At 42.7% G+C, this 19,888-nt stretch overlaps 1 protein-coding gene across 1 annotated transcript in view; it reads left to right on the top strand.

Annotated features, from left to right (window-relative positions):
* The first annotated feature begins 337 nt into the window (after positions 1 to 337).
* ptprdb (protein tyrosine phosphatase receptor type Db) overlaps positions 338 to 19,888 on the top strand; it is an 89,616-nt gene continuing 70,065 nt past the window's right edge. The window contains exon 1 of the mRNA XM_087177365.1: positions 338 to 609. The gene's annotated coding sequence lies outside the window, so the exon portion shown is untranslated. The remainder of the gene's footprint in view (positions 610 to 19,888) is intronic.

Genomic DNA, 19,888 nt, shown 5'->3' with positions numbered 1-19,888 from the left:
TTAAATCTGAATACAACGTGTGACCGAATGGTTTAAGATTGATTCATTGATCCGTGCTCCTATCCCCTCGTGTCCACCGGGACGATTTCATCTCCTACCGGGACGAGGGAGTGACGACAAAAGCAAACCGGAGTCCTTCAGGCGACTCCACATCTCTCCACACTACATTATGGACTCCCCCAGCATAACGTCGCAGGGATTACGCGCGCGGGGTCTGCAGCTTTAAATCAGCACCAACTTCACTCCAGCCACCACAAACACACGCGCGCGCGCACACACACACACACATACAAACACACACACACACACAGACACACACGCACACACACGCCTGGGGAGGGGGGGCGATTTAGCAGCTACCTTACCGAGTCGTATACACACACCGGGTAGGAAATTATTGGAGCGAGAGAGTGCGATTGAGAGAGAGAGAGAGAGAGAGGGAGAGAGAGAGAGAGAGAGAGGAACGCAGACGCGCGGTGCTGGATTATTTGGGCAGAGCGGCTGCAGCCACGGTGGATGTTACACAGACAGACGACGGACGGAGAGCTTGAATCCCCCATTCACGCTGCGAGTTTTTCCAACGACGGCGCAGGGCAGGGTGCTGATATGGTGAGCGCGTCTCATGATATCTCTGTGTAGTTTTTTTTGTTATTGTTGACATGCACAGCAGAGCATTAACTTCTGGTGATCTATTCCCGTCCATAACGCATCTTCTGCCCTTAACCATTCAGATGTGTGTGTGTGTGTGTGTGTGTGTGTGTGTGTGTGCGTGTGTGCGTGCGTGTCAGTCCTCCGGTATTAAACATTTAACTGACACCTATTATCTGCCTTATTTCTCTCCCCCCCCCCCCCCCCCCCCGCCTGCATGAACAGTTAGTTGTTTTATTGGTGTTTCAGGTGGTCGCCTTGGTTTTGAAGTCGCACTAATGGAAAATCACTGTGATATTTCTATTATGGTCCCTAATTCAGCACTTAGAGCGTGTCTGAGCCAGTCACCAGTGAGTTCACATTGATCTTAATTTGGCCCAATCAATGATATTTATCATGATCTGTCATGGCTTTCATGGTGTTATTTATATAAGGGCTTACAGTACTAAATGACTGTCACCATAGCCTAATACTGAGCTTGTTCTTTATTTCCTGTGGTGCCATAGAAATATTAACACAGTAAATTCAGTTGTCTTCTGATTATTGCATTGCATCCTTGCAAATTTACTGTAAGATTATTACAGTTCCTTTCATTATAGAGCAGCTCTTGAAATGAGTTTTTTTTTTCTCTTTAATGCTGATGAGAGATTAAAGAGGCTGTAAACCGCTTGGTTTGCACTGGGGTTTGGTGCTCCCCCTCAAAACATGCTCAGAGGTATTTTCTCACGACTGAACCAATGCCACCGGCACAGAGCAGCCAGGACGGACATTTAATGGTGTATACAGACACAAAGCAGTAAGGATTTGTTAATGGCTGTCAGTTAGTTCAGCCAGTTTTTTTTTTTTTTTTTTTTTTTTTTTTTTGAGTGGGCTGTCTGGGAATTTATGCAAAACTGCATGAACACTTTAGACTCAAATAGGCTACAGTGGATTACGGGGGTGAATTTCTGTCTATGGATTTCCCTCCACCAGCCTGTATCCAATCCGTTCAGACACAATTTAAAGAGGTGATTGGAAATGAAAAAAAAAATATTATAGCTATTTTCCATGAAGCACTGCATGCACAGTTTTCCTGCTTACACCTGTGAGATGTAATGATTGCAAACAGTTTGTATTTGACAGTTTTGATTTTGATGGGCCTCAGAGTTATATTGGTTTTGATGCCATAACTCAGTGGCTGTAATGTGCTGTAATGTGCTGATGTGTGTGTGTGTGTGTGTGTGTGTGTGTGTGTGTGTGTTACAGAGTAGTCAGCAGTCTTGCTCAAACACTGTCTATGGCAGCATTACAGACCTCACTAACTCACAAATCAATCACGCAAGCACTTTACAACAGTTAGGCTTCAGTATGTGAGATATAGTCTATATGTAGAGACACAGGGAGAGAGAAAGAGAGAGAGAGAGAGAGGCTTCATGTGTTTGCCAGAGCTAACATATGCAGTTGATGTATTTGGTTTGATCCATATGAAGTGTTGCAATGAAAATCCCACAGTGGGAGCCATATGTGATGTTTTGTTTCTAGAGTGGAACATTTAAATGATATTAACTTAAATGACCAAATGATTGATACATGAACATAATATTTAAACGCATGTGTTAAGTTAAATGTTTTCTTTTTCTCCTCTTCTTTTTTTTTTGGCTAAATTTTTTAGTATATATATATGAAGGTGACTGTCCTGAAGTTTAGAAAAATTTGCATTTAATGTAAAAAATGTTTAGATTTTGGAAATTTCAGCACAAGAACTGATTCTGTTGCGCTCTGTGCGTATATGTTTGGGCACATTAGGCGAGTGGACTACAACCTGTTTTACGACCATAGCCTGCTGCTCTAAGTTCAGAGGTGCCTTGTCACATGCCAGTCTGTGGATGAACAAGTGCTTTACCCCAGCTGATCTTCCACGGTGTTTACGTGCTGTGTGTGCGTATACATGTGCACGTGTGTGCGTGCATGTGCACTTGCGTGCCACTGCAGCTGTTCTCCTCCTCTCAGAGAGATTAAGTTTCGCAAGATGTGATGGATGCCAGTGTCTGCAGAGCCAGCTGTGTGAGCGTGTGTGTTTGTGTGTGTGTGTGTGTGTGTGTGTGTGTGTGTGTGTGTGTGTGTGTGTATTACATGTTTGTCAGCGCATTTCTGTGTGCACAAATGCATAGCGCTGTGCCTGCGCATGTATGCGTATATGTCGTGTCCATGCTGTTGCCCTGAGGGTAGGCTCAGGTTAGGAGGGGTGATTTTAAGGTCAGCAATGTTATGAGTTGGATGTTAATTATAGTGACTGCGCTTTTGGTTCCCACAGACCAGGCCAATGCAGTCTAAACCAGGAAGACATGAGCAGGTCACCAGAGCCAAATTGCTGCCCGGGTAAACTTGTCCTGCTACAAACAAAGAACCTGGCCAAGAAACAAAAAACACAAGATTATATAGAACAGAACAACACAGAAAAGACAAGTTTTCCTTTTTATAAAAGCTTTTTCTTTTTTTCTTTTTTTTTTTTCTTTATCAGAAGTGGGGCTTATTTATTGCCTGATCATTCAGAGGAGTAAGAATACAAGCATACCTACAATTTTTATTCACTGTTTCAACTGCAGTTTTAGGGCTGCTTCTCTAGAATCAAACTGCATATGTAAAGGTTTTTCAAAGAGGCTATTCTGAGAGACAGACTTGTGGTGAAAACAGGCTGTAACAGTCAGAGTGGGCAGGCGGGAGGTTCCTGGTCCAGCTACAGTTAGTCAGCATCCAGCTGCGTAGCCGCTTGCAGAAGTGATAGGATGTGGAGCCGAGAGCAGGGGAGGAGGTGGACGAGCAGCTGAGGGGTGTGGAGGAGGAGGCGCAGCGATGCTATTGATTTACCTGACAGTCGGAGGGGACAGCTTCGAATCCGTCTCGGCTCTCCCTATCATCTGTCCGTTGGTTCACCCGTGTCTCTGCCTTCCTGTGTTTTTCACTGTCTGACTTCTAGATTGCCCCCTGCTCTAACTTTCCCATACTTCTCCGAACACCTAAGCCTAATCAATAATATGTATTTCTGTCATCTCGTTTGTTTCCTCTTTGATCTATTTGCTCACGTTACACCTTATTGTCCCTTTTTTTTAACACCCTTCTCTTTCCTCCACTCACTCTCTTAGCTTCTTTCTTTTTTTATCCATCCATCACGCAATCACACCCACATACAAGCTGTGAATTGGTAATTAATAGCAAAGATGTCTTCACCTGTGGAGAGGAGCATATGGTGAGATATTAAAAATTTAACTTAAGACTTTCCTCCCTTCATCTGTTCTCCGCTCAGGCAGGTTTGTTCTCTCTGTTGGTGTCTTCTTTCTGTTGCTATCTTTCTCTCTGTTCTCCTCTTTTGCTCTCGCTCAGTCTTTTCCGTGTGTCGTTACAAGATCTCTTCCTTGTTTCTTCCCTTTTTTATTTTGATTTTTGTTATCAAAGTGTTGTAGTGGCAACAACGTAGCAAGCAAACAACATTTTCGCTCACGGACATTTTTAGCAGTGTTCTGCTTACTATTCCATTATAGAGATGCGCTGGCATCAGATTTCCATATTTATTACATGTGCTGTGTGTGTGTGTGTGTGTCTGTGTGTGTGTGTGTGTGTTCATGCGTGTTGTATTTTTCAGAGAAAAGGCATGAGATATGGGATATGTGTAATGAGGAGCAGACAAATATAGAGGAAAGAGAGAGAGAGACAGAGAGAGAGAGAGAGAGAGAGACAATGACAGCGAGAGGGCTTGTGGTTGGGGCGATCCCTTACATACACCCCCCCACCCCACCCCACCCTCCCCTTCATGTTCCAATCAGAGGGAGACACTCTGAAGGAGCCAGGCAACAACCACAACAATTCTATTTTCCAACCACACTTACACACACAAACAGACAGACACACAATCCGAGCCAAACATGTTGAGCCCTCCACAGTCAAGGCTGAAGTGTTTCCTTCCTCTTCCCACTCTCTCCTCACATGTATTGTCTCTTGTCTTATTCTCTCCATCCTACTCTTCAATTATGTCCCCCCCCTCTCCCGTCTCTTTCTCGCCAGTGCTGTGCTCCATCTCCCCAGCCTTCCATCGCCATGGCACGCATGATGGTTTGACATAGCAAACTGGTGCCAGACCACAAAGCCTTATTTTCCCTCTGCAGTTCTCTTTCTCTTTCTCTCCCTCTATCTGTCTCTCCCCTCCTTGCCTCCCCTACTCCTTCTTACTACTATACAGTTTAATCTGCAGCGGGAGCTTAGTGGCACGGCTGCAGGACTTCCACATCACTTATTCCTCTCTGCCAGAGGATTTGCTGCTGTTTGCAGCTGTTCTCCTTTGGCCCTCTAGGTCCTCTGTCCTCTCGCATTTCTAAAGCTATTTATTCATTTTATAATTTATATATTTTAATTTCCTTTCGTTTTTTGGCTTTGCCCTCTCCTCTCTCACCACACCCCCCCCCCTTCTCCCTTCTCCATACAGTGGCGCCTGTGTGACATGTGTTTGCATTACATCTTATTATTCCCGTCTTTAATCACTGTCCCTTTGACAAAGCCATAAAACTGAGCTGATGTCTGTGAAATCGCGGTCACGAGTTGCTTTTTTTCCTTCTTCTTTCAGCGTATAGATCCAAGGATAGGGCCTTCACCCAGCGTTTGCTCCAGTTTATGAAGAGATTGAATATGTAACTTTATTCACATTCAGATTGGCAGTCATCCAAACCTTTGTTTTTTTGTTCCTCTTTTTCTTTTGGCAACATCTTTGGCACTAAGCGGTCACTGCTGTGGTATTTTCCCAGAGATTACTTGTCAGTCAAACAGTATGGGTGGTTATTTGCCTTTGTTTTCTCCTTTCTTCTTTTTTTTCTTCTCATAAATAACTTTCTGTAGGTGGCGCTCTTTTCTTTATTCAGCTGTGGCAGCTATCACTGCTCACGCTAACTCTTTTAACCGCTTTTGCTGCTCCAGGAAATACTTCATGTGCCAGAGTTGTTTTTTTTTCCCCCCCTTGGAAAGAGCTCTGTATCTGCAGGTGTTAAGAACAATAACTGTAAAAGCCTTTTCTGTGAACTCAATGTGAATCACCATTGTGTTATATCAATCAGCGACGGAGTAGCAAATCAGACATTTATATGAACATTTCACGGATGAATACTTCAAGCTAAAGCGTGGAATTTTCCAGTCCATTATATGAGCAGAGAGTGTTTGCTCTGTGCCCTCTGCAGGAGTCTTTACCTCCGCTGTCCCTGCCGTTGCAGAGCTTCAGTCCTTGGCCCAGTCTCACAACCTCTCCATTCACAAACAGCAGGGCCAAGCAGCAACTGGGCGCCTCAAAATGGCTCCCACCAAGCACCCGCCGCACATTAATTCTATTAGTGTCTCTCTGCTCCAAATTCTTCTGCCTGTCCAGGATTAGCCCTCACCACTGTTTGTCTGTAGATTTGTAATTAATGACTTTGATTGTCTCTTTTGTTTGTTTTTGCCAATTGAATCAGGATAAGACTGTTGAGCTGAGCTTTTTTTCTTTTGTCCCTGCGTTTATCCTTCATCCTGTTGTCGTCCGTTTTCTCCCCTCTCCTTCTCTCTGGGGGGGCTGAGAGTCCGACACAAATCCCATTTCTTGTTGTTCATGTTCAGGAATTATGTTCTGCCTCCCCATTTCCCTCAGACTCCCTGAGGCACCTGGGATTAAATGATGTGTGATGCGAGTTAGTGTGTGTGTGTTTGCGAAAATGTGTGCACAGTTTTTTTTGCCTTTACTGTTAGTCATGATTGTGTAAGGGCTTTCTGTGTGTAACGATTGCAGTAAAAACTGACCTTCGATGATGTCTAAAAGTGTACAGGATGTGAGTATCAGGTGCGCCATGTGGTCTGTATGAGTGTTTGGGCGTGTGTGCATCTTCGTGTGTCCGTCCCTGTGCAGGCGTATGTGTGTGTGTTTGTGGATGTGTGTGTATATGCACATGAGGATGAATAATCTCTTTACAAGCACCAAACATTCAAAATTACTAGACATGCGCTGTCCTCAGAAGACAGGATGCCACAGGCTTGAATGCAAATATTACAAACCTGACCTGAAACATCCTGATGTATCTGGTGGATTTAGGGTGTGTGGTTCATTTATTTGCTTATGAGAATGCCCGCATGTCAGTGTGTGTATGCCACGGGCTCATACAGTGCATGTATGCATGCTTAACAAACTGCAGGTCTGCACACGTTTATGTCTCATGGAACATGCGTGGTCATAAACTTGTGTGGGGAAACTTGTAAAATCATATGATGTCACAGTCCATATAATAAACATAATAGAAGCACTAATATCATAAGACATGCCAGTGCATTAGGTAAACACATACCGACAAAGAGTGTTTGCATAATTACACTGTGCCCATCCTTCGGCTTGTAAGCGTGCACTATGAAATCATTTCCTCTCTAATGTATCCCAAACCCCCCTACTCAGCAATCCCCAACTACTCATTTCTGGGATGGCCTTTAGACACAGGAAGTGCTTTCGCAGGTCTCTCAATATCTCAGTATTAAATTAGAGCCGTCATTTAATACATCCCCTGGTGTAGAGATTGGCATCATCTTCCCTCTGCATCCTCTGAATCTCCCGGCCAAAGCAAAGAGACACCTAACCAACTGCCAGCCTCCCCCGCGCCTTTCATAAGAGGCTCCTGTAATACGTTTATTGAAAATAACAAGGTTGTGTTCTAGAGTTGCAGACGGGGGCTCTGCTTCTGTCTCTGCTTGAACATCAATAAACTGTAGAGTATTTTTCAATGGAGCCCTTTAAAAAAAAAAAAAAAAAAAAACTTATTACCATTAATTATTATTATTATTAGTTTAAAGTTTAACACTGAGTAAGCATATAGCAAACCAATACATATAATTCATAAATGAAGAAAGAAGGATTTGTGTTGGTGAGATGATAGGGGTTGGTGAGAAAAACATCATCTGGGTTTATGAAGAAACATTTTCCTCTATACCAAATCCAGCTCTTTGTGATGCTTTTCAAACCCCTAAACACTAAACATTTAATTAATATATTTATACAAATTCCTGCTTTTAAATTAAGCAGCTCCTGGTCATCAAATAAGTTAATTATACAAACTTAATTGGCCTTCACTTGTTGTTTAGCGGCGTGTGTTTTTCTAGAAGCGACACAGTGAGACTTCAGTCAGGTTCAGAACTCAGTCACGACACAGATTGATCCCCGTCCTCCTGCACAGCTCCGTCACCTCCTGACCCTGAAACTGTCTGTACTCCCAAGTGCGTGTGTGCACGTCCACGTGCATGAGGGTGCGTTTGTTTGTGTGAGATTGTGCGCATCTGTGCTGCGTCCCTTTTCACTGAGAGGCAGACATAATGGGGCACTGTCAAAAGTATGACACACGCATACAGTATGTGTGTACAGAGTTAAAGGCACTGAAACGCAGGATTATAACATAATCTGACATTTCTTGGCTGATATGCTGATTCACCGATTAGAAACCAGCCTGCCATGCCAGAAGCTTGTGTATACGTGTGTGAGAAGGAGAGACATGATGACAAATAATGTGTGTGTGTGTGTGTGTGTGTGTGTGTGTGTATGTGTGTGTGTGTGTGTGTGTAGGGGAGGGGAGGGGGATTTATTTGCAGGCGAGCTTAACGTATGCTGCTAGACCACATGAAAGAGAACAATCATCCGAATGAGAATTGCAAAGCTACATCTCTCTGATTGGAATTCAGCAGTCAACTTCCGTGTTGGCTTCAACTCGCACAGGCAACACACACTCTGTCTCTCTCATACACACATGCACAAGTGAGTGCAGTTTATGATAAGCTTGCTTACCCCAAATGGACTGCCCAACTCATGCGTGCACACAAGTGCACACAACCACACAAGCAGCATACATTAAGCTCAACAAATTGAATACCCAGCACATGCACACACACAGAAAACACACACACTCACACACCCTGCAACACAGTGATATTTTTTCCTGTTGTAGCGTGTGCTCATTGTAAGCAGCCTAGTCGTGCCGCTCTGCTCTCCTCTCCTCTCCTCATAGACTATTTAGCTGCTTCTCTGCTGCGCTGGGTGGCAGCCAGTAAAATGGTGGCGCTCATTGTAGAAGGCTGCTGGCTGCCATTGATTTGGCCCAGCAGGTCTCTGAGGATACACACTGTTGCCCTGCCAGCCAGGCCCAGGAAAGGGGACTGTGATGTGTGTAAGCATGAGTGTGTGTGCGTCAGATATTAAGAGAGAAGGGAGTGTAAAGTGCATTTATTGGTGTGTAGAGTGGTGCAGAGTGTCACTGTGAAATCCCGCGCTGCAGACCGTCTGCGCCAACTATATATCCCGAACTGCTTAAACCCCTCTGGGAAAAGTATAGGAAGGTCCAGAGCGATCAATTAGCTGTAATGCTTTTGATGTGATTTGCTGTGTTTACCCATGGAGAGAGAGAGAGCAGAGAGAGAAAACAGCTGGTTTTTCTGGAATACTCCTCCATATTTCGCTGTCATCTCTCCTCCTTTTTACTCGCATTTTTTTTTTTTCCCACACTTCGACTCCTCAGACATGCTTTGAAAAACAAACAAAGGGAAGCTGGCATCGGACTATAAATAATGCAGAGACACAGATTGGGGTCAAATGCTTTGGATTCCACAACACATACATACGCCTAAATGGGAGTTCATGCACACACACACACACACGCAAACGCGCACACACAAATTCATATTATACATTGTGTGTTTCTTTTTTCCCCATAAACCATATTCATTCCCTAGTGTGCAGTCAGTGTGATAATTAAGTGCACATGCACACTCATTACAGAGTGTCACATATTTAGCCAAGCACACACTGACTGTCTCTTCATGCACACACACACACACACACACACACACACACACACACACACACACACACACACACACACACAAACAAACACACCCACACACAGATACACACCCGCACACACAGACACAGGCTGTTTACTGCCTTGATATCCCTCGATGACAAAGTGTGACAAACGAGTCTGTTCGGAACACATTTAGGTCTCGTAGCCCCCCACCCCCCACCCCCAATCCCTCTCCTTTCCCCTCTCCTTTTCATAACTCCGACAAGGGCAACTCTGCCATCCTCTCTATCCACAGCTCCTATCCATCAGCACATTGCCATAACCTGCCGCTGTTCCGTGATAGATTACTTTCCATGTGCTGATGTATTGGCCTATCAGACTTTGAGGAAGTGACAGATTAGATCATTATGTCCCTTTATGATTATATGAGTCTTGTTTTTATATATATATAAATATATTAGTGTTTATCCAATGTGAGCTTGTGTTGTGTTATATAAGAAGCATTTTTTATCGCTGTGTACTTTCAAGGAGGGTAAAAAAGGAGGAGAAGAGAAGAGGCGGCTTTCTGTTGATCAGGAGGGACTTGAGAAAAGGAGGTATTTCTTCTGAAGGTAAAGCTCAGAAGGACACACTTTTGTATGCTCTCAGAATTTCTGCTCTTTGCATGTTCTCACACCAACTATTGGCAGCAGAGAAATTGGTATGTCGGCCTATTATAAAATAGATTTCCTCAAGCACCTTTAGTCAAAAAGCAGTGAGTCCGAGGGACGTTGTTTGTGTTTGATTCTTAAGAACTGACAAAGAAAAAAAGTATAGTTGCGCTAATGTGATGCTGAAGTGTCCAACTCCGCTCTACAGCAAATATAAAATTCGGCCCCAGAAATGTAAGTAATGCCATTTGCTGTTTTGTAATCAGCTCTTTACTAACAGCTTTTTTGTTGTTGACATTTTGATTGATATGAATGATGGGCATAGTTTATAACTGTATTTCATTGGGTAAAAGTCAAGATGTGCTAAAATATTGATTCATAAAACTAAAGTCAAAAAGCTGCATCCGAGTTATGAGAGATCCTCTCATCCTTACTTTGATGTCTACCTTTGAGCCGGCACCTCACTGGAATAGATGAGTGTTTTTTCTACCATCCTTCATTTTCCATATCTGAACATATTTTTACGACTGCCCATGACACACAGCATTATATTTACCGCCTGGGACACTAGGATATTGTTTTGATGAACCTGTGGTGAACCGTAGTCACGCGTATTGCTAATCCTATGAAGGGAAACTGATGTAATGGATGCAATAGACTTGCACTGCTTAAGCTAAATCACTCATTTATGTCATATATAGATCCGCTTCCCTTCAAAGGGCCACTAATCTCGGGCATGTAATAGATTACATTGATATAATGGTCATGCTGTAAGAAGCTTTCAATTGTTTGTACTGGAGCATAATTTTCGTCTCCTGTATTTCTGTGGCTTCAGTTCTACATAAATTGCATTTCGTACCTGTGTGACCATGAGCTGCACATCAAAAACCTGACTCTCTTGACTCAAGGTACAGCATTCTAAAATGTCTGGATGAAGCTGCTGCATGTAATGAAGTTTTTCCTCATTTCTAACCCTGAAAGACAAGCACAACACACTGTGTCAGGGTATCATATTGTATCCGTAGATTCAGCACTTCAACATTATTGGATGCAACTTCAATACATGAGCCCTTTTTTTTTTTTTTTTCTTAACCTAACCCTAATATCAATTCCACAAGTAATGCATGGCTCCAGGAGGCAAAGTGATGAAGCTGTTCTTTGACCTTCTGTGGAAGCAGTTTATACAGTTGAGAGTATTTACAGTACATGCCCTGCGTTTTAGTGCTGGTATCATTCGGTCTATAGGCTTTCTCCCTGACCCCTGAGTCCTAAATCCCTTCCATTGGCGCAGTGTCATGATTGATGACGTCATTAGGGGCGCATCAGTGGCACACAGAAACGAAGACTCGCTTTGACAGACAGCGGCCTCTCCGCATCCGTCTTTCTCGAGCATGTGTATACCAGCGTGGTTTGTCCATTTATCAAACGTGAAGCTACAAGGTACCACACAACACTTCTAACAGTCTTCATCATCACAGAGGTGGTGTTCAGATTTCTGTTGTTAACAGAACATGGCTATAATGCATGCTGGTGTGCACTGCATGCCTCATGTCAGGCTGTATGTGTGTTGTGAGTGAAAGCTCCCCATGGTACCCCTTCCCTCCTCAGTATTCTCTTCATGGCCCCCAGTCCCTTCTACTGTAAGACAAGCTCTGCATTGCTGTCACTAGCCATTAAAATGTATACAGCACCATACAGCGCTTCTCTCCTCCGAGGCCAACAGATCAAACACACACACACACACACACACACATACACACACACACACACACACACAGAGGGAAACACATGCACATATGGTCCATACTGTACGTATGCACGGCATCACACATCATACACTATTCAGTCACTTCTTCCCTCGTCTTGTAGTTTCCTCATACTCTGACTCACAGTGGTGGGAAGTATGTAAATACATTTGCTCTGAACAAGTCTGAGGTACTTGTACTTTACTTATTTACTTTACTTAGTATTTCTATTTGATGCTACTTTATACTTTGCTACATTTATGAGGGAATTTTTTTTTTGATAGCAATAGTGATTTTACAACACTCCATCCCAACCAGCTACATCACTGTAGGTTCAACTGAAAACACTAATCTTTGAAGTTGAACATGTGAACATGTTTTTCTAAATTCTACTGTTAATCGTTTTATGCTATTAAAGGGAAGAGAAAAAAATGTGTTTGGGGAATGCTCTGTCACTGGTGTGCAGAGACAAAGTAAACAAATGTGTGCTGTAGCTCAGAAGCCATGGATGGCAGACAGTGTGTCTCTAGCTGTGGTAATAAAAGAGTAAAAGTCTGTGGCCCTTGTGTGTGACTGTCTGCCTGTGACAGAAAACTGACGTTTATGCGTTGCACAAAGATTCAATTGGACGTCTGCGTAGACAGAACTAACGATATTCCATCAAATTAAAGCAAAAGTAGAGGCCGCCATCATAAAACCAAATAATATACAATATAAGTTCTTTCATTTCAGTTTCTGACTTTTGTCTCAAAGGAGGAGACAGAACATGTGATTTACTGGGCAGATATGTTTGCTGTAGCAGACAAGAAAATGCAATGTGATTTCAGTCGGACTTTAAATGCTGCTTACATGTAGTGATAAAACAACAATTTACAAAATAATATAACAGTATAAAAGAGTCCATGTTGCACACTGAGTATTTTGATAGTTTAAGTACATGTGCTGATAATAAAGCTGTACTTTAAATTCTGAAAGCAGGACATTTAGTTCTAGTGGAGCACGTTCATCAGTGTGGTAGTTCTTTTTTTACTTAAAGGAGTGTTTTGACATTTTGGGAAACATTATTGTAGTTATCATTTATTATTATTATTATTTTGGTAATTGCTATCTGGCAGAGAGTTACTCTAGATGGGAAGATGTCAATTCTGTCTCTTCAATCTAAGTCTACAGACAGCAGGTTTTAGGTTAGCTTAGCACAAAGACTGGAAGCACTGAGAAATAGCTAGCCTAGCTTTGCCTACAGGTAACAAAATCCACCTATCAGCATCTTTAAAGCCCACTAATTAACGCATACTGTCTCATATATTTAAATCATACAAAACATGAAGTGTAAAAATTACAATTCATCGTATTATGGGGTGCTAGTGTGCCAGATTATCGGCTGAGTGCAGTTGCCAGGCAACCAGTGGAGATGAAGTTACTGTTCCCTGAAAGCGATTTCATTCTCATTGCTAAGCTAAGATAACCGGCTGCAGCGCTGTATCAATCTACCCTCCACCAGAAATCGAACAAGCATATTAACCAAAATGTCAAACTACTGCTTTAAGTAAAAGCTCTCAGTATTTCTTTCACTCTCTCTGAATGACCTTTCAACAAATTTGCAGTGACATGCATCACTGTTAAATCTATGTAGGAGATAAGTCATGTTTTTGTAGTCATAGAGAAATGACGGTCAAGCCTGTTTAACACTACAGTAGTCTTACTAATGGAATTCAATAAGTCACCCTGCTGTTATATAAAGTGCTGGATCCACTTGAGACAGATGGAGCACTGATAGTAGCAACCAGAACATTTTTGGAGGCAGTTTGGGAAATCATGTCAGTCTCTCCATCTCTTGTCTGTCTTGCTCATCCCCCCCCCACCTCTCTCTCCTTTTCACACACAAACACACACATGTACAAACACACACACAGACACACACACACACACTGCAGGTCCAAACTTACTTTCTCAATGACATCATTGAGTTGTGGTGCCCCCAGCGGCAGCAGGCCTAGGAAGGGCGGAAGCGCTGGTGCTGGCGCTCGGATGTCTGATTTGATTCACCCTGACAACCAAGGACCATTTGGGAGCCCTGTAACCACGGCAACTCCCATCACAACATTCTGGGTGGTTGGTCGACGGGGCCAGTCAGGGCCGGTGTTCATTGCATCCATTTTTAATGGCCAGTGTACTTAGTCGCTCTTCCTGGGCCTGTCTCCCTGCGGTCCCATCTCCAAGAAGGAGAGGCAGCCGCACTTGGTGGAAAAAGCCCCCATTACATATTTATTGTCCCCAGTCTTAATTATCAAGCCAGAGGGGATGTGGGTTTTGCTCTCTCTCTCTCTCTCTCTCTCTCTCTCTCTCCCTCTCTCTCTCTCTCTCTCTCTCTCTCTCTTCTCTCTCTCTCTCTCTCTCTCTCTTTAACTTGGAGGCATGAGATCTTCTCTCCCCTTCTGTGTTTTGTCTCTCATCCCTTTCTGTATTTGTCCGACCTCCATCCTTCTAAGCTCTGCAACTTAACATCCATATAAAGTAACCACCAATGGAAAATATGAGGTTTTGTGTACACTGCACTCTCAGCAGCCAGTGTTATGGAAAATTACACAGCATGTTCACATATTCCTGCAGAAAACCAGAAGTATTGGCATATGTGACACACAAACACACACACACATTTCAGTTTAAGTGTGTGTAATAGCTCAAGGCAAATTTTTTGATCCTTGCAATAGACGCAATCTAGCATCTTTTTCTCACATAGACGTCTAGTTACGCATTTCCATTGGGGGAAGCTGCATTTAACTGTACTTCTTTAGCAGATTTCTAATCCTGCTTTAAATTGGCAGCATCATATGCAAGATATAATCTACTTCCAGGCACATGTTGCATCCTTAATTACAATACTTGATGATTTGATTTTACAGTTGGCAAGGAGTTTTCAGTATGTTGCCATGCACGGCAAGAAACATCACAGTCATTTAAAAAAAGATCCATGTGCAGCGTTCATGTCTTTGCATTTCCCTGCATGGTATTTTGAGTCACTCTCATGTACTCCCACTCCTCTGCTGCCCAAAATCAATCTGAGGAAAAAGGTTGTGTAACCCCATCCTTCTCTCTCAGCCAATGTAACATGACATTGTAGAAGATTGATCAAGAAATGTATTTTTGGACCCAACTGTCCATCGCCTCCCCTTTGACCTTCAAGGTGGAGTTATATTGTTGTTCTTTATGCTGTAGTTGAATGGCCACCGTTTCTGTTTTTGAAATATTTCTTACTTTTTCAGATATCAACAGATTCTGATCCTCCTTTAAGGGTTTTCTCTGAATAGATGAAAAGGAGAGATCGTGCTTTGATTTGTCCACTCCACATGAACTCACCTTGAGGGAGGCGTGGAGGAAGTGTGGATTTTTTACATTCACATCGAGCTCTTCTTTATCAGGCATAAGTCAGCCATCACTCTAGTGCTCATTGGAGAGGAAAGTGTTTTTCTTTCACAATAGGAAGGCCGTCTCTTGACTTGTGGTGCACCATGGAACTCAGTGAATGCATAAAGCAGAGTTCATGAACTGCTCCGTGGTTCCTCCTCCTCCTCTTCAGCCTACTCCTCCTCCTCCTCCTCCTCCTCCTCCTCCTTCTCCTCCTCTGAGTCAGAAAAAAACTGGAGGCTCACTCAGTCATTGCAGGAATTTGAATGTGTTCGTGGCTGTTTTCTGTGAATGGGTGCATGCTGGCCTCGGGCTGGGAGACCATGGTTAAATGCTGTCAATGAGAGAAGTGCACTATTAACAGGGAAAAGAGAGCAAGGTACAGGGATCCATTGTCTGTTTTGAATTAAGAATAACCTCCACCTGTTGAACACCCAGTGTAGATAGTATATAACTGAAGAGGATGTCAGAAATGGGTTATAACTGGAGTACCATGTGGATAAAAGGACCAGTTATTGAAGGGTTAGGCCCTATTCTAATGTGGAGGAAATCCATATTTTATTTGATGTGAGAGGCGCTCAAGGCCTGTAAATTATTACTGCTGTATTCCACCTGCTTGTGGAGGTCACCCAGCAAACGAGATTGGTAGTGTGTGTGTGTGTGTGTGTGTGTGTCTGTGTCTGTGTGTGTGTGCGTGTGCGCACGCATTTGTGTGCGTGTGTGTGTGTGTGTGTGTGCGCGCATTTGTGTGTGTGTGTGTGCCTGTGTCAGTGCATATGTTTTTCCTGATGTGTGTCCATCCTCGGGTAGCCAATAGTAGTATGTGTAGCATGTCACAGGGCCACAGCAGTCACACTGTAACCATACTGCAGGCTCATCCATCCATAGATCTATTCCTTCCTCCATCCATCCATGTACTAAAGCACATTACAGAGATGACTGCCTCCAATGTGCCACTTTCCCCCCAGCACTAAAGGCTCTCTGCTGTACAGTGTGGGCCACTAGAGGCAGGGCGTATCATGGCCACAATGAGGATCACAAATACTTACGCGCACGCTCACACATGCAAACGCACATACACTGTAGTATCAGAAGTATGAAATAAGTGGATTTTACTCCAGCACTGTGCATAAGTGCAGTTTTGATGTGCTGTGACTCAAACATTTCCATTTTATGAGACTTTGTGAATAATGTAGTCTTTACTCCATTTACATTTATCTGATGGCTTTAGGCGCTCGTTAGTTTGCAGATTTTACTTGCAAAGCATAAAATAAACTCATCAAATATGATGTGCTTCTATTGTTTAAATTTCCCAGCAGTGAGACGTGAGGGAGCTTCACCCTGAACATTGAAATGTTGCTTAAACGGACATCAGTGATTTATCTCTGTGAGAGGAAAAAGTCTTCGCAATATTATTATTTTCAGTCTTGATTAATGTGTCCATTGTTTTATTGATTCATTAATAATTGTTTAATGTAAAGAAAAAAAACAAAAACAAAAAAAAACGTCAGAAAATTGTGAAAAATGTCCTTCACAGTTTCCTAGAGCCCAAAACTATTTTTGTCTGACCCTCATTTTAATATAATGGAAATTATAACTGAAATTGGGAAAGCAGCAAATTGCCACATTTAAGAAGCTGGAACTAGCAAATGTATGAAATCTTTGCTTGAAAAATTACTTAACTGATTAATCAGTTGTCAAAATAGTTGCCAATTCTGTGAAGCGACTTAGCCAATAATTGACTGATAATTTTTGCCCTTGTTGATTCATTAGGACAGTTAACTGCAGATGCTTATTTACTTTTACATTAAATGTAATGAATAAAGGACTGTTACTTGAGAAACACCTTTGACATCGAGTCACCATGCACTTGGCCACATTACTTCACTTCCTCTTCATCGTTCCTGTTCTTTCCTTCCTCTCACTGTACCTTACAACTCTATCTTTAACCTTCTTGCCCCTCAGCTGGTGGTCATCCCTCATCTTCCTCTATCTCCCTCCCTCTGCAGTCCTGCTGCTATCTTTACGACCCTCTCACTAATGCACCGCTCAATTAGCCTTCGATGAGGTTTCCACTAAAGGCTGGGTAAATAGGTAATTACATGTTGTCCCCCCCACCCCACCCCCACCTCTTGCTAATCCACTTCAACTTCAACTCCGTCTACATCTCTGTCCTACTTGCTCTATCAATATCATGGATGGCTGCCAGAGATGGTCCAATAGAGGCCCAGCGTGGGCCTGTTAGTCACAGCTGGCTTAACCCTTCGATTGGCCACATTCAGCACTCCGCGTAGTGCACAGTTTTCACTTTTCTCCGCCTGCACTTCAGCTTCTGTTATTGGGACACTTTATCATCAGAATGGGAAAAGTGGAACCACCCACAAGTTAAATACTGATGAAATCCTGCCTGCTAGTAGAGATATTAAACAAATCCAGGTGTTTTTGTGTGTCAGAAAACGTCAGACAGAGAGAGATGAAATGAATGGTGACAGGTGGAAAGTAGTTGTGGGCGGGATTTATACTTTTTGTGTGACTGACAATCAGGAAGCGTAGGCACCGTGCTATTGATGCGATCAAATTGCCTGCCTCAAGGCAACAATCCGCGGTCTGTGTAGCTGGTGGGATGTATTGTGCTTGTTTCTGCTGCGGCCAAGAAAGGAAACAGACTATTTATCAGCTTTACTGCTGCTGAAATAAATTGATGCAAACACGTTGTCTTTGGGTTGTCCTCATCTGTTACATCAACAATAACAATGTTTACCACGATATACAAATGTCAATTCAACACCATCTATACAAGCTGGCTCGCAAATTCTGCCATTGTCAAGGTCGGCCTATTATTCAGCAATGTCGGAACAATGTGGATTTTCATCTGTCATGTGTTGGGGCCAGCCCACTGTCATACTTGGAGCTGCTGAAAAGGACGAGGCTCCTTTTGAGGAGGACCAACTCAAAAGCTTTCATTTAAACATCAAGGAAATAGATCCAAAACAAAAGAGAGTGATACCTGCAAATTGAACTGCTTTCTGAATGGAAATGGAAGCCGGACTCACAATCTAAAATGACTTTACTTTGGCTATAGAGTAGGGCATTCCTATTTTGGAAGTGAATGTAATAACCCCAAAAATATGATGCTTGATTGACAGTCCAGTCTTCCTCATTTTAGAGTGAAACAAGATACTAGTGAGACCACTGCTCACACAGCCAAAGAGTAAAAAAAAAAGAAAAAAAAAGTACTGAGGAGAAATAATAATTTATGTGGGCCTTTGGAGATAGGAAGACAAACAGGGAAAGAGAAAGTGAAAGAAAGATGTAGGGTTGATGAGAGGAGAGTGGAAGAAGAAGAAAAGGGTGGAGAGAAGAAAGAGTCAGGGTGGAAGGAAAGACTTAAAGAAAGTACAAATGGAGGAAGGCTGAGAGGGAGGGATGGTGGGAGGGAGGAGGGGAGGAAATGGTGTTAGGGGAGCCAAAAGAAGTGATAAGTTGAGTACAGCCAGACAGCCTAAATCCTCATCTCAATCAATCACATTTTCCCTTCCTCTCCTCTCAGTTTGTCTTATTGATTTCTTGTTTCTGCCAGTGTCCTGAAAGCCGACTCAAATGACTTCTCAGAGTTTTTGGGGCTTCATCTCCCAGTGAAAACCACCATTTGGTAATTTGTTCTCACAGCTATATAAAGGAAGTTAAGGCATCAGTAGGGTATTATCCAGAAAGTGGTGTAGCAGCCCATTTTCCTACACATTTTTCCCATATGAAACTACTTTAACTGTATCCATTGTGTTATTTAAAGGCGGTAGTGTTGCGCTGATCAGAGCTATTTTAATGCAAGTAATAAGCCTTTATAAGCAAATTGCAAGTCAAGTCATTTGTACTGTTGTTTACTTAGCTGTAATAAAACCTTTCAGTGCAAAGGCTCGTAATTAAGTGTTCAAGTGGGGTTTTTTTTTTTTTTTTGCTCTGGGATCATACCAGGTGAAAACTGCTTGGTTCAGCTTGGTTAGTCGAGTCACGCAGCAGTCAAGCCCAAGTCAAGTCTCAAGTCCTCATTTTTGCAAGTTCTATCCAGCTCAAGTCAAAGTGTCAAGTCTGCAGTTCTCGTGGATATGGTGCAGTTTAAAGTGACAACGTGGAGGTTTGAAGTGGAGGAGGTGTTTGCCTATAGGACTATAGCTGCAGCATTTCACACTCTACTTCAAGCTAAGAGTCACATTAACATTTTTAACATTAAAGCATGACCAGGTTCTTCCTATAACCCTGACCCAGTACAGTTTTTACACTCATGACACTCATGTCTGTGTAGGTTTGCTTAAATGTTTACATGTCTTTGCAGAAGAATTATTCCAGCTCAACGAAGTTCTTACCAATTCTTAACCTTGCATGCACAGATTATGTGAAAACTTGGATAAAAAACAAAACAACATTGGCAGTGAAAAACTTCATCCAGGTGGCCTGAGTTTTCAGAAGGGTAGTGGATAACTGAATTGTTCCATCTGAACAGTTGCATATGAATCTGTAAGAGATGCAGCTGGTGTATGTAATATATGTGCCTTTCTCCACCCAGACAATACCAGCATCTGACTCACTTTTGCGAACATTAAAGAAGTGATTTACTGGAGCACTC

Source organism: Seriola lalandi, unplaced genomic scaffold (genome assembly GCF_002814215.2).
Source record: "Seriola lalandi dorsalis isolate HSWRI2012SDOR001 ecotype SW California unplaced genomic scaffold, Sedor1 jcf7180002054591, whole genome shotgun sequence".
Lineage (NCBI taxonomy): Eukaryota > Metazoa > Chordata > Actinopteri > Carangiformes > Carangidae > Seriola > Seriola lalandi.
This window is presented reverse-complemented; position numbering and strand designations above follow the sequence as displayed.